At 37.9% G+C, this 14,451-nt stretch overlaps 1 protein-coding gene across 1 annotated transcript in view; it reads left to right on the top strand.

Moving 5' to 3' along the window:
- The window catches only part of LOC311291902 (uncharacterized protein), a 322,068-nt gene that overhangs the window by 252,955 nt on the left and 54,662 nt on the right, over positions 1 to 14,451 (top strand). The window lies entirely within an intron of this gene.

The raw sequence follows: 14,451 nt of genomic DNA, 5'->3' as shown, positions 1-14,451 counted from the left end.
AGATAGATAGTATGATAGGTAAGTAGATAGAAAAAGGCTCCAAAGAGTGCAAAAACAGCAGTATATATCGAAATACTTATACATTTAAAAAAAAAATCTTGCTGATACTACACTGTAACACACAATTTATTCCTGTGATAGTGCAGCAAAAATTAAAACTGCCATTACTTAATTCTTCATTGTCACATGAGCTTTCAGACAGCTTTCATATATGCTTATTCACCACACTTTAGAGTGTTGCATTTGTGGTGTTGCAACTAGCTGGCGTAAAAATAATGACAGTGTCGTGTTGCGTCTGTCGTCATGAAATGATGAATGATCATCGTTACCTATTGTTTTATGGTGCTTAATTTAACCCCTTGTTTGGGTCTTAAATATAGACACCTTCTACCTTATTTTGTTTATTCTCAGGTTAGGTAAAGTCAGTCGAATTCGTTCTAAACAATAAGTATATAAATTTCCATACTTACAATTCAGTCGAAAGACTGCTCCGTGGTTTAGTTCAGCTCAATATTTGGTAAAACAGAGACTTAAGGCAGGCGAGCTTCTTAATTTCAATTAAATGTAATTTTTATTAAATACAGGTTAACTAGTTTACATAAAAGGTACTAATATATAAAATAAAAGTAAATCAAAACCAAATAATTTACAAGCTTTCATCTTCATGAGGCGCAATGGCAAGGCATCTAACACCGGAGAGGCCGTCCTTGGTGAAACAGCGTCTGACTTTGACATTCTTTACAATACTTTTTATAGTCCACACGCCCTCCGCACAGGTTCAGTCCTTTACAGACAATCTGTCCAATCCGAAGTGTTGAACTGTCCTCCGTTCTGGAAACCCCCTTGTAACTCCATATATAAAGCTCTTTCCTTTGTTCTCCTTTGTTTGCTGCTCTGGACCCTCTGCCTTTCTCCTGCGTCTCATGCTCCTCATCAAACGGGTAATGCTTGCCATTTCTACTTTGCTAAGTTACATGCTTTTCACTACTTAATGTTACTTCTATCTATTGATTAAATGCTTAAACATGAGTACATTATTGCATGCATTATTACAATAAAGATTATTACAATAACAAGATACAGTGTCTCTCTGAACACAACAGTTCAATAATAAAGACCTTTACAAAATCGTCTCCATTGTCTTTCTTAATAAAACAATTTCACAATAAAGGCTTTTACAAAACAAGTTGCATTGTCTGTTCTTAATAAACCGGATACACAAATAAAAGACTTTTACAAAACAAGCTACAGTGTCTTTTCTTATACAACACTCTATTCTACTTGGTTATACAGTTAGTTAGTAACATACATACTTTATATATGAAGGTCACCGATTAATACAGAATAAATTGCATATATATTTCACTTCTAAAACTACAATGGTGATTAATATCATATCAGCCTATATATATATGAGGCGTTCTAATAGAATAAATTGCATGTTCACTTAACAATATATATATAGTCCACCAGTCAAGATGGCAGAAATACTAGCCTCATTGTTAATTGGATATTGTTGAATTGTCACTCATCTGCAGTTAAACCAATTAATGTTTCCGTTTGTGTAACGAACGCATCCATCAGGTGCTGCGAAGCAAAAGCCTAAATAGGCACGCAAAGAAGCACAGCTTCAAAGTTAAAAAGCCAACACACTACAACATTTTTAAATGTTTCAAATAAAGGATCTCATATCTATGGGTCTTAGAGCCCGAAGCCATTTGTTTTGAGAATAATGGCTGGCTGATGAAGTTATTGGCTGGCTAGCCGGCTCAGCCAAAACCTAAATGGCTGCTGCAGCCGCCAAACTTTTCATAGCTGCAAATGGCTGAAGCCATGTTTTTTGGAATAAAATTGTATATATATCAGGCTAGGAATAATATATTTACAAATCCCTCTGTAAATGTCTTCATAATATAACTAGGTACTACTGAAGTGGAGATTTCGGACTTGGAGTATGAGAGAAAGGTCATTTTGAGAAAACGGGCTTTAAAGATTTATCATCAGCCAATGAAGATCGCGCATTCAGTCTTTTTTACTTTCAAGATTGGTTGCTGATAAAAAGGAAATGACCATATTTGGATCTGACAGCATTGTACAGGAGAGAGAGAGAGAGCTGCCTAACGATGCATGTGATGAGAGGGTGACGGAAGAGATCGCGGAGATGTTGATTAAGAACGCAAACTTTTGTTGAATGTATGAGAAATCTACAGACGCAAACAGACGAAGTGTAGTAAAATAAAGACCTACTGTGTATTTCGGACTTTTTTTCACCACAAGTCTGAAAGAAGACATGTATTTGAAGACAAATATCCAAAAATCTCAAAATTGACCAGTAAAAAAAAAAAAAATTTTTTTGCCTGCTGTGTCTCGCCTTAATATAAACACACACTGTTATCAGTATTATTATGGACAAAGTTTTGCACATTTCACTTCAATGTACACTGAAGCATGCGTCGTGAATTAGAAACGGTGGTTTGTTACTGCAGTAATATCACGTTCAGTGCTATAAATCTCTCCGTTCCAGAATATTTGGTTCATAACGTCAATCTTTGTTTCAGGTGTTTGTGCAACCGTGCCCTGAAGATTTAACAAAAGTCTGGGTAACGTTAGGCCTAAGTAAAAAAAAAAAAAGTAAGTAGGAATTAGGAAAGTATGTGAGAAGTGAGATCAAAATTACCTTGCTTGCTTCTTTCCGCCATTTCACCTCAGTGCGAAAAAAAAATGCATTGCTTCTTCTGTATGGAAAACGAGCAATTTTAATTGGTCGTCAGTTCACTGTGAGTCTGTGTATCGTAGCAACGAGCACAAGACTGCTGTTATGAATACAGTGGGAAAATAGATCTCGTGTATTGTTTATATATTTCGTGTGTGTATGTCTCTATGTGATATAATTATTATTTGATGCAAATAATTCTAGCCGGCTCAGCCAAACTTTATCAGATGGCGGCTCAATTTGGCTTACGAAATTATTGGCTGGCGGCGGCTGAAATTCTAAATGGCGCAAATGGCGGCGCCTGGCGGCGGCTTCGGGGTCTAATGGGTCTATCTTCTAAATCCTGCTGATGATTAGATTATACCCTGACATCATAGGCTACTTACGACAATAATATCAGTTTAGATTTTTCTTTTTCTGCTCAGATCGTGTCTTTCTCTTCCACTTGATTTGTGTATAGCATATTTAAGGTAATAATGCAATACATAATATCATATCACTGATATTAATAATATGACAATATCTGCAGTCAATATTGATTAAATGGGAGGGAGAAATCCTGCCCATACCCCAGCTATGAAAAAAATTATAAAAGCACTTATGTTCATCTACTGGAGTGGTATTCTGGAACTGTGAATAAACTGAATAAAACAGCAAAATAACAGCAATCTAAGATTACCTTAGATAAAGTTTAATTAATATACAGTACCAGTAAAAAGTCTGGACCCATTACTATTTTTAATGTTTTTGAAAGAAGTTTCTTATTATGCTCTACAAGCCTGCATTTATTTGATCAAAAATAAAGAAAAAACAGGAATATTCAGCGAGGATGTGTTAAATATATAAAAAGTGATAGTGAAGTGAAGTTTTCTGAAGGATCACGTGACACTAAATTCAGCTTTGCATCACAGAAATATATTTTAAAGTAAAGTAAAATAGTAAAAAAAAATTTTTTTTAATAATATTTCACTAGCTATAATTATTTTTCTGTATTTTTGATCAAATAAATCCAGGCTTGATGAGCATAAGATACTTCTTTCAAAAACAGTAAAAATAGTAATGTGTCCAAACTTATGTACTGTGTAAGTAAAAATATACCAAATTTAAAATTAAATGTATAAATAAAAAGGTTAGGGCCTCCTAATGTCTAGAACCGGCCCTGAGTGTAACTCTTGGGTGCCCCCTGCTGACGAACCTGAGTTTAACCAAAATTAACACAGTGCAATCCAGTAATACAAATAATGTCTTTACCAAGTTCAAAATTTAAAGGGGGTGCAATTGTATTTGTCCCTTTTGACATCCTCAGTGCTACAGCAACTTTAAGTCACTGCGTTAAGACTTGAAAATGTTGGTAACGTTAAGCAGCGGGGTAGAGAGCAGATCCAACTATAACGGTGTTTTTAAAACGTTCGCTGTCTAAACTTCCACTGTCGTTTCACACTAAAAGCTATGTACACTATAGCGTAAAATCCTAAAATCTAATTATAAAAGTAAAACTTAACTGACCAATCTTCCAGATATCCGCAGAGTGAGACGTCCATATACCCAGTGAGTGACTTGTCGCCTGCAGTTGTGCTCCTCTGACGTCAGTTAGGCGGCGCTGTTAGTGACGAGATATTAGTGTCACCAGATAACACGTCAGCACCGTCTTACGTCAGCAGCGTCACTGCGGAGTCGTGAACCCGGATTGACAACAGACCCGGAAGAAAATACAATGCTGAATAAAGTCGTAGTTTTTGCTATTTTTGGACCAAAATGTATTTTCGATGCTTCAAAAACTAACAAACTAACCCACTGATGTCACATGGACTACTTTGATGATGTTTTTATTACCTTTCTGGACATGGTCTTACGGGCTTGGAACGACATGAGGGTGAGCAATTAATCACAGAATTTTCATTTTTGGGTGAACTAACCCTTTAATGAGGAACAGAAAAAAAAAATCCATACATATTTTGATCCATCTCCATAGACATAAAATATGTGAGTCACGCTGCACACGTTTGCATGGTTGTTTCTCCTTCTGCTGCTTTTCTTAGCGGTTGGTTTGTGTGCTCTTAAGGCCTTGTCCACACGGACACGGGTATTTTTATAACCGTGACTTTTTTACGCGGTTCGGCCGTTCGTCCACACGGAAACGCAGTATCAGGTCACTGAAACCGAACATTTCTGAAAACCCCTGCCAGGGTGAGGATTTTCAGAAACGCCGGTTGCAGTGTTGTCGTGTATACAGTAAAACCGGGGTTTTTGCTTCTGATTCAGGCTTCTGATTGGCCAGCGTGGCTTTACGATCACCACCTGCTGGTGTGGCATGCTTTTGACAGTGTGTGATGATGTGTTTTTGCATTTTCATGAAGGCGGAGATTTCTTTTAAACTGAGCATGTGTGGACGGGATTTGTTTTTAAAACGCAGGAGGAAAACCTCCGGTTATAAAAATACCTGTGTCCGTGTGGACTAGGCCTAAGTTCACAATATGAATGTACTGCGCATTAACATGATTGTCTTCATCCTTCTGGCACACACTTCTGAATTACATGCATGCCTTCAATAACACACTTCTTCCCAGGACTGCATTTTCATAATTACCATCCTTTGTAGTCTCATCAATTGCAATTGACCCTGAGCAACTACATTGCAAGATTTTCTCGTCCACAGTAGCCAGAGCTGTCACATACATTCATGGTAACAGGAACAAAATAATTGGTGGATCTGCTTTTGTGCCAAACGAGTTGGCTGTACAACACAGGACCTTATAGGACCACCTCATCAATACGAGACAGTGGCTTCAGCAACTAGATTGGTAGATCGAATACTGTTAAATAAAAGATTTGCTCAACATTCCTAAAGTAAAACATTTTAAACATAAGCACGCTGTATAATCTATGTTGGGATTATACCAATTATACCAAACCAAAATATAAGATATAAAACAGATTTAGATATATTTATTATAAAATCTGATTATGTGTCATGTAACGTGGTAGCAAGCACACGAAGACGAAGAGGAACAGGAAACAGGATCTTTTAATAACAAAAACTTAGGAAACATAACACGCTATAACATAGATGAGAACGGATGAAGAATGAGGGAGAACACAGGCTATAAATGCAAGGGCACACAAAGGAACTTAATCAGGTAATTAACTGGACACAGGTGAATGAAATGACTAATTACACTGACTGGGGAAACTAGGTCACAGGGACTAAACCAGAAACACAATGAAGGGGGAAACACAGAACATACATGTTACATTTTGAATAACTGAATTGCTTTCAATTATTGTTTACGGATATCATAGAAATAAATGAATCATAAAGTGAACACTTGTTGCAAAATTCTGTGGCTTCTCTTTTAAAACAGAATTTATTCCATTGTAAACTCCAAATATAACTCGCTACAAAGTAAATGGTTAAAGGGGGGTACAATGGTGTTTCATGTATTCAGAGTTGTTTACAGTGTTAAAGAGATGGATTCTCATGCTAAACATGGCCAAAGTTTAAAAATAATATTTTGGACGAATAACGGAGAATGTCGGTGGCGAAAATCTTACTTCTGGGTTGGTACAAGTTTCGGCTGTTTTTTTTTCGATCGTGGATCTAATGACGTAGACGAGAGTGGAACTCCTTATATGAGCATTTCTCTCGGAAAAGCGTGCCCGCACACCACAATAGGAAGTGATCATTATTCTGTGGTAACGAAAATTGGCATGGAAGGTTATTATGAAAAGCGAAAGAAAATTCCTAGATGGAAATTGGGAGATGCTAACTGGGAAGTTTTCCAAAAGATTAGTGCTAATAGATTTTGTAAACTTAAGGAGGAGAATCAGACAGATGTAAATATAATTAATAGTAAAATAGTTAAGGAGATTATTCAGTCTGCTGAGGAAACTATTCCTAAGAGTAATGGAACTAAACGGACTAAGAGTGTACCCTGGTGGAATGATAACTGTAGTAAAGCCATAAAGGCCGGGAATAAAGCATTTAGAGAGCTCAAGAAACTTCATTCTCAGGATGCATTGATCCAGTATAAAAGGGCCCAGGCATTAGTGAGGAGGAAAATAAGAATACAAAAAAGAACCTTTTGGAGGAAATATTGTAACAATATTGGAAGGGAAGTACAGCTGTCAGATGTGTGGGGCATGATTAAAAGAATGGGGGGATTAGAAGAAATTATGAAATACCAGTGTTGGATACTGGTAACAAATTGGCGGTCAATAATTTAGAAAAGGCAGAACTTCTTGCACAAACATTTGAAAGGGTTCATAGTTCATGTAATCTCACAGATGAGGCTAGGCACTGTAGAGAAAGAATCATAATGGAGAATCCCAATATAACAGAGAAAAGGGAGATGACAGGAGAGCTGTTGGATCTACCGTTTAATATGTTTGAGTTAAGAAGAGCAATTATGGGTGCTCGTCAGACCACTCCAGGGAAAGATGGTGTATGCTATGGAATGCTGGGACACATGCCAGATAGTGCACTGGACAAGGTGTTGGGTTTGTTTAATAAAGTTTGGGATATTGGCCAACTTTCGTTAGATTGGAAACAAGCAATAATAGTGCCCATTCTAAAACCTGGAAAAGATCAGTCAGACCCTTCTAGCTGTAGACCTATTGCATTAACGTCACACTTATCCAAAATTATGGAAAGAATGGTCACAGAACGTTTAACGGATTATTTAGAGAGTAAAGCTCTTCTGTATCCATATCAAAGTGGGTTTCGTAGGGGTTGGAATACAATGGACTCAGTATTGTGCTTAGAATCAGACCTCAGGAAAGCACAGACTAACAAAGAAATATTGATAGCTGTGTTTTTTTATGTTGAAAAAGCATATGATATGCTCTGGAAGGAAAGATTACTTATTAAGTTGAAGTCATTGGGTATTGGAGGTAGAATATATAATTGGGTTATGAACTTTTTGTTTGACAGGGAAATTCAAGTAAGAGTTGGCTCAGAATACTCCAGTGTATATAAGGTGGAGAATGGCACTCCGCAAGGTAGTGTGTAGCCCACTGCTATTCAACATAATGATAAATGACATCTTCTCTCAGCTTGAACAAAGCGTAGGGAAATCCTTGTACGCAGATGATGGGGCTCTGTGGGTAAGAGGCCGTAATGTTTTGCACGTCAGTAAGAAAATGCAAGCTGCAATAGTTGATGTGGAAAAATGGGCAAATAAATGGGGATTCAAATTGTCTGTAGAAAAAACAAAGGTGATTTGCTTTTCAAGGAGGCATAAAGTCACGCCGATTTCCATGAAGTTGTATGAACAACCACTTGAGCTAGTTAAGACAGTTAGATTTCTTGGGGTTTGGTTTGATGAGAAGCTCACATGGAATACTCATTTAGACAAAGTCAAGAACAAATGTAAAAAGGTCATAAATATACTTCGCTGTCTGTCAGGACAAGAGTGGGGAGCAAGTAGAGTAGCCCTACAAAATATATACTGGGCATTAATGAGATTGGTTTTGGACTATGGATGTATAGCGTACATGTCAGCAGCAGAATCAAATCTTAAGAAGTTGGATGTAATACAAGCTCAGGCTTTGAGAATTTGTAGTGGATCTTTTAAAACTTCTCCTGTATCAGCAATGCAGGTTGAAATGGGAGAAATGCCGTTAGGAATCAGGCGAGTTAAATTAATGATGGCATATTGGGTTAATATCCAGGGGCAATGTGAGTCGCATCCTGCCAAGAGTCTTTTAATAGATTGCTGGGAACACAATAAGACAAATTTCATAAGTTTTGGGTGGATCGGTGATGCAAAGGCAGAAGTCATAGGATTAAGACAATTAGATTACAGCTCTACAGTGATACAGTCTTCAGTTCCTCCCTGGTTATTCCCAACACCACGTGTAGACCTAGACATACAGCAGGAATTGAAGGATATGTCAAAGAAACTTCCTGAAAGCAGAATTGTACAGAATTATTTTGATTTGCATTTTGCAGATTCCATGTTTATATTCACAGATGGTTCCAAAGATCCTGATACAGGACGTGCAGGTGCAGCAGTTTACATCCCAGCAAGTGAGTCATATATTAGGAAAAGAATATCGGATCATGTGTCAGTATATACCACAGAATTGATTGCAATATTATTGGCCCTGCAGTGGATAGAAGAGAGGGAAACAAATAATACTGTTATTGCATCTGATAGTTTGTCTGCACTTATGAGTATTAAATCTGGCAAATCATTATTTAGATCCAATATCATCAATGACATATTCCTTATGTTATACAGGATGGAGCTAAAGGGTATATCCACATGCTTTCTTTGGGTTCCTGCTCATGTCGTTGTGGAGGGGAATGAGCAGGTGGATATGCTGGCCAAAGGATCACTCAAAAATAAACATGTAGACTTAAGAACCCCATTAAATAAAGAAGAAGCCAAGTCAATTATCAGGAAGTATGCACAGTCCGTTTGGCAGGGGTATTGGGATAACAGTGAAACTGGAAGGCATTTATATAATGTACAGAGACAGGTTGGTGCTGGGAGGATGGTGGGCTGGAAAAGGAGGGAAGAAAGTTTAATAACTCGTCTGAGAATAGGTCATACAGGTCTAAACCTTTCATTGTATAAAATAGGTAAGCACCCAACTGGGAAATGTACTTATTGTAATCAACCAGAAACAGTGGAACATGTTCTTCTCCAGTGTAGGAAATATAATATTAATAGGGAGCACCTCTTTCAGTCACTACGGAAGGCAAAACATGACGTCTCATTGTCAGGTCTCTTGGGGAAAACAGCAGGTCAGATATACTGTTATATAATTAGGTTTCTTAAAGAAACTGAATTAATTAAAAGAATCTGAGTCTAATAAGTATTATTATTATTTTATTTTTTTTATTTTTTTTCTGCTTAATCTCTCGTTCCACACTCCAGTCCAGTTGGTGGCGGTAATGCACCGTTAAATGGTTTGCCAACCGCCATTAAAACACAAGAAGAAGAAGAAGAAGAAGAAGAAGAAGAAGCGCACCCGCGCACACGTCGACCAGAGGAGAGCGAGACCGCGCACATCAACAGGAAATCATCGGCAGCGCTGCATAGGATTTGTTCAAGAATGTCTCCAAAAAAGTGTGTTTGTGAGGGAAAGATTGCCGTGTTCAGCTTTCCAAAGAACCCAGTGTTACAGGAACAGTGGATGCAGTTTGTTTTTCCGGGGCAGCAACGGAGTGTAGCAAGTGCGGTTGTGTGTGTGTTCTGGTCATTTCAGTGACGAATGTTTTATTTACAAGGCCCAGGTCGACGCTAGATTTGCAAATCGTTTGCTATTAAAACGTGGAGCGGTCCAAGTGATAAAAGACCCCATTCATGTAAGTACAACTGGATCAGATTTCTGTCTTTTGCTGGAAATCAGCGCTACCGCTCGACTCTATAGCTCCGCCCACGGCACGCCTCCAGGAGCTCGGCTTTTTAGAAGAGAATCGGAAAGCTGTATTTTTCTTTTATAAATATAATAAAACTAAACAATTTTTGGAGATATGAAGGATGCACTACTACTCTATAGGTACTCAAGATTAACATGAGATTAGGTGAAACTGTGTATGTTATGTACCTTTTAAAGCATTCTGAGGATGAGTGTACCGGCTCTCAATTCATAAAATGATCAGCTGTTTCCTTTCTTCTCCTGAGTACTGAACTCATCTTACTGAAGAATCTCCTTCATTGACATCCGTTCAAAAAAAGTCATGTCGTTCTAACATAGCCATGTAAAGATATGTCGAACATAATCATATCCTGCCAAATAGGCTAGTAAGTTGATATTGTTACCCACCCCAGTTGATTTTCACCCACATTTGTCAGGTTGGCGGGTGTTAATTTCAGTCCCAGGACACAAAACTGATAAGATATTTAGCTATGTCTGTAGCAATTAACAGTTTGTTTAGCTTGCTAACTAGCCGAAACACAAAAAGGGCATTAGCCAACTTTGACCAGTGTGTCTGTTCTCTGCCATGCATGTGCATTGATCAATTATATTTCCATTAAAGCACATTACAGTAATGCTCATTAACCTTGAGCACAAGCAACTGTAAAGCACGACTGGTACAAAGCATCTGGGTTAGCCAAACACTCAAGCTTGATTATATTGAACTAGCACACTGTCGGCAGGCTAATTGACCTTTTTGCATTATTCTGAATCTTCCTAATCTTCCTCAATCTCTCTAATGATTCAATCATTTCTTAATAAGGCAAAAGATTCATCATCAGCCATAGAATGATCTACTTTCTCTCCTTGCATATAAACAGCTGTCCAGAAATCAGATCATCAATATTAAAAACGTGAATGTCTTTGCACAATAACAAAAGCAGTATTTTTAGTACATTTCTATTATTTCTGGTGAAATAAAAAAAAATAATAATAATGTAATAGGCTACTGATTCATTTAATTGTGTGAATTGATCAGGGCTGCTTTTCCCATAAGCCTCGTAAGCCTAAGTAGATCACAGAGACCACTGCTGCCAATTGATTACTGATGCTTTGGGAAACACAGCCCATATTCCATTTGAACTGTTTCTGAATTAATTTAGCAACTCTTCTTAAATTTAAATGACTTAAATTACATAATTCAAGTGCTGATTCCTGGATTTTATGGCTTATAAAATGTCAAGATCTTTCGGTATCACTGGATCTTCATGCCTGACTAGGTCGTCTGCCTGATGATAAGGTCTAGGGTTGGAACTGAGCTCCGTCACACATTAGTGATCGTCAGCAGTTGTGGAGACACGAGGAGAAAGAGTGTGAAAACTCAGTAGACCAGAGGGTCCAACATCCCCAGTAGTTCTTATACGGGACCTTGTGTCAAAATGATTGATGGCTTCCGGTTGTCATTGACCTTTGACCTTGACCTTCCGGTTGTCCTTCCGGCCTGTATTGTTATGGATTGACCTATTGCCCCTTCCTATCCGTCGATCATGTGTTTTGACAGGTTGGCTTTCCGGTGTCTTTCCGGCATATGTTGTTATGGTTTGCCCTATTGACCTTGCTAGCCCTAGATCATGTGATTCTGACAGAAAGTTTGAAGGCGCTGTTATATATATAGGATATGGGATATGTGTCAGCATTCCAGAGCATTCCTGAGCACATTGTATATAAATGGGGTCAGGGTGTCACACAAACAACTTCACATCCTTTAAAATATCTTGCTAACTAAGGTTGAAAAACATTCTGTTATTTTAAAAGTATATAAATGATTTGCTTATAATATAATATAAAATCACAGAGTGGTTCTCTCTTACAGCACCACCTGACGGTCTCTGACTCCTAGGGTTTATTCAGCGATCAGAATGAGACATTGTGTTAGGGCTAAAATCATAATCCTAAAATTTTTAAAATGTTTTAAATGTAATATATTATTAAAAGTCGTAATAATGTTTTTAAATTCAATACATTATTAAAACTGGTAAAACAAAAACACAGTTTTTTCCTGAATGAGCTCACCAGAGCACTCAGAGTGGCACACGCGTCTATGTGTGTGTGTGTGTGTGTGTGTCGGCAGGAAGAGGGGGGCGAGCGTGCCTGCGTCTATGCGCGCGTTCTCTCTGGCTGAGTTCAGACCCCCCTCGCATTCCAGAGCAGTGAAAGTGAGAGAGGGATTTCCTAAATATCACACTAACTAACGTTGAAAAACATACTCAATATAAAATATGATAAGACAGCTATTTCAGTCAAAAAATAAAAAAAATCATAGGATGAACGCTGTGCTCTCACAGTTTGTATGCTGACTTGGCGTTCATACAAGTCACTTGTGTACAAGTCAATAGTCATTTGTTTAAAAACACTGATGCTGGCATACCATTAATGGCCACGCGTCTATGTGTGTGTGTGTGTGTGTGTGTGTGTGTGTGTGTGTGTGTGTGTGTGTGTGTGTGTCACGGGATTCCCTCTCCCAGCCTTCACATTTGAGCTCTGACATTTGAAACGTGCTGTTCAGACACTGTGATTAACTCTTTCATTTAAAATTGAGCTTAGTTGATTCTTTCTCTCAGTCCATTGATCTTTTAGATTATCAGCCTCATTATCAGTCTTTTTTTTTTTTAATATCACAAATCTCTCTTTCCAGCCACTCCAAAGTTTTTCTTAATTGAAAAGAGGAATGAGATGCATATTTCTGGCAAAAGTCTCTTATATGCACTTTCCCATCTTCCCACCACTGTGTAATACTTTCAAAAAGACTCTTTTCTGTTTTCCAGGTCTCCCAAAACAATTAAAAAATTTCACAAAACTGCTTATCTTTTATATTAAAGTGCCAATAACAACTTTTCTGTGTGTTTATTGCCAAAGCAACTGCACCAGTAATGAATTTATGATCAGAAATAGCATTATGAATATCTACTTTGACAACTCTATTTCTCATATTGTGTGACAAATAAAAACGATCCAAACGAGCAGCAGAAATGTTTTCATTACAAACTTTCCCCCATGTATATTGCTTTATAAGGGGATTATGTTCTCTCCACACATCTGATAAACAGCTTTTCTACAACACCAGCTAAACAGGGGGCTGACATTGCATGAGGCTCCTCCCCATTTCTATCTAGTGTGAAATCAATAGTACAGTTCCAATCTCCTCCCACAACAATAAAAACATCATCTTTTTCTTCCTTTATTACATTTTCTAATCTGGTAAAAAAAGTTAAACGTTCCGCTCCAACATTAGGAGCATAGATATTCACAAACAAAAAATTTAAATAGCAAATTTCAGCCTTTACTATTAAACACCTTCCTGGCTCCACTAGGACAGCTACACCGGCACTTAAATTAGTCCCGTGACTCAAAACATAGTCTCCTTTCCACTATAATCCCCAATCAACTTCATTGCTATAATTACTGTACTATGGGTCTCTTGTAGGAAAGTAACACTTAAATCCTTCAATTTAATCATTTCTGATAATATCACATTCTTCCTCCCATCTCTCATCCCATTGATAGCCTATTAAGGGATCCCACCCGTAAAAATTCCATGAAAGAGAGGAGGAGAAAAAGACAGAAAAAAAGGTTAAAGGTTAAAAGCCATCATAAAAGTTTTGTTGTTCCCCTCGTTAATCTTTCTCTTCCTATTTTTCTTATAGTAATTAAATGCTTCTTAAGACGGAACCTCTTTTGTTGTGAGATTTCTTGATAACTACTCGTTTTTCTTACCTTCATCACAGAATTTACAAACTTTTCAACGTCAGGGAAAATAGTCATCAACTTCAACCCCAGATTTTCCTTTTGTCTCATCTAAGAAAGCATTAATCTCCTCAACAGTATATAGATCATTATCAGCCTCTCCACCTAACCACTGCTCACCCTCTCTCATCCCATCGCAGTAAACTGTGAACACTTCTCCTCTGAGCCTCCTGCCTGAGCTCCATCATCAACTATCTCCTCTAAAACTCCTTTTCTTCCATCATTCATCTCAATAATATCAGAAACAGCAGCATCCTGCGACAGCAACAGCAACAAACGTTTCTTTAACCCATAACCTGCTCACAGTCAACTGATTTACCAGCGGTTCAGATTTCAAAAATACCACAATCGCTTTATTCATTCGTGATGCCGACACTATATTATCAAAACCAATCTGCTCCCCGATAACTACGAGCAGATCTTCCACTGTTACACCAGGCTCTGGCACACACCTGCAACCATGCCGGAGGGACAGAGCTGACCCAGGAACAGACTCCATACCGGCGTATGTCTGACGTAAAAACCGCGCCGTTTCCTTCTCTGTCCTCTGCCTAAACCTAGAAAAG

Source organism: Rutilus rutilus, assembly GCF_951802725.1.
Source record: "Rutilus rutilus genome assembly, chromosome: 6".
In the NCBI taxonomy this organism is placed as follows: Eukaryota; Metazoa; Chordata; class Actinopteri; order Cypriniformes; family Leuciscidae; genus Rutilus; species Rutilus rutilus.
Note: the sequence above shows the minus strand (reverse complement) of the source record. Positions and strands in the feature narration are given on the sequence as shown.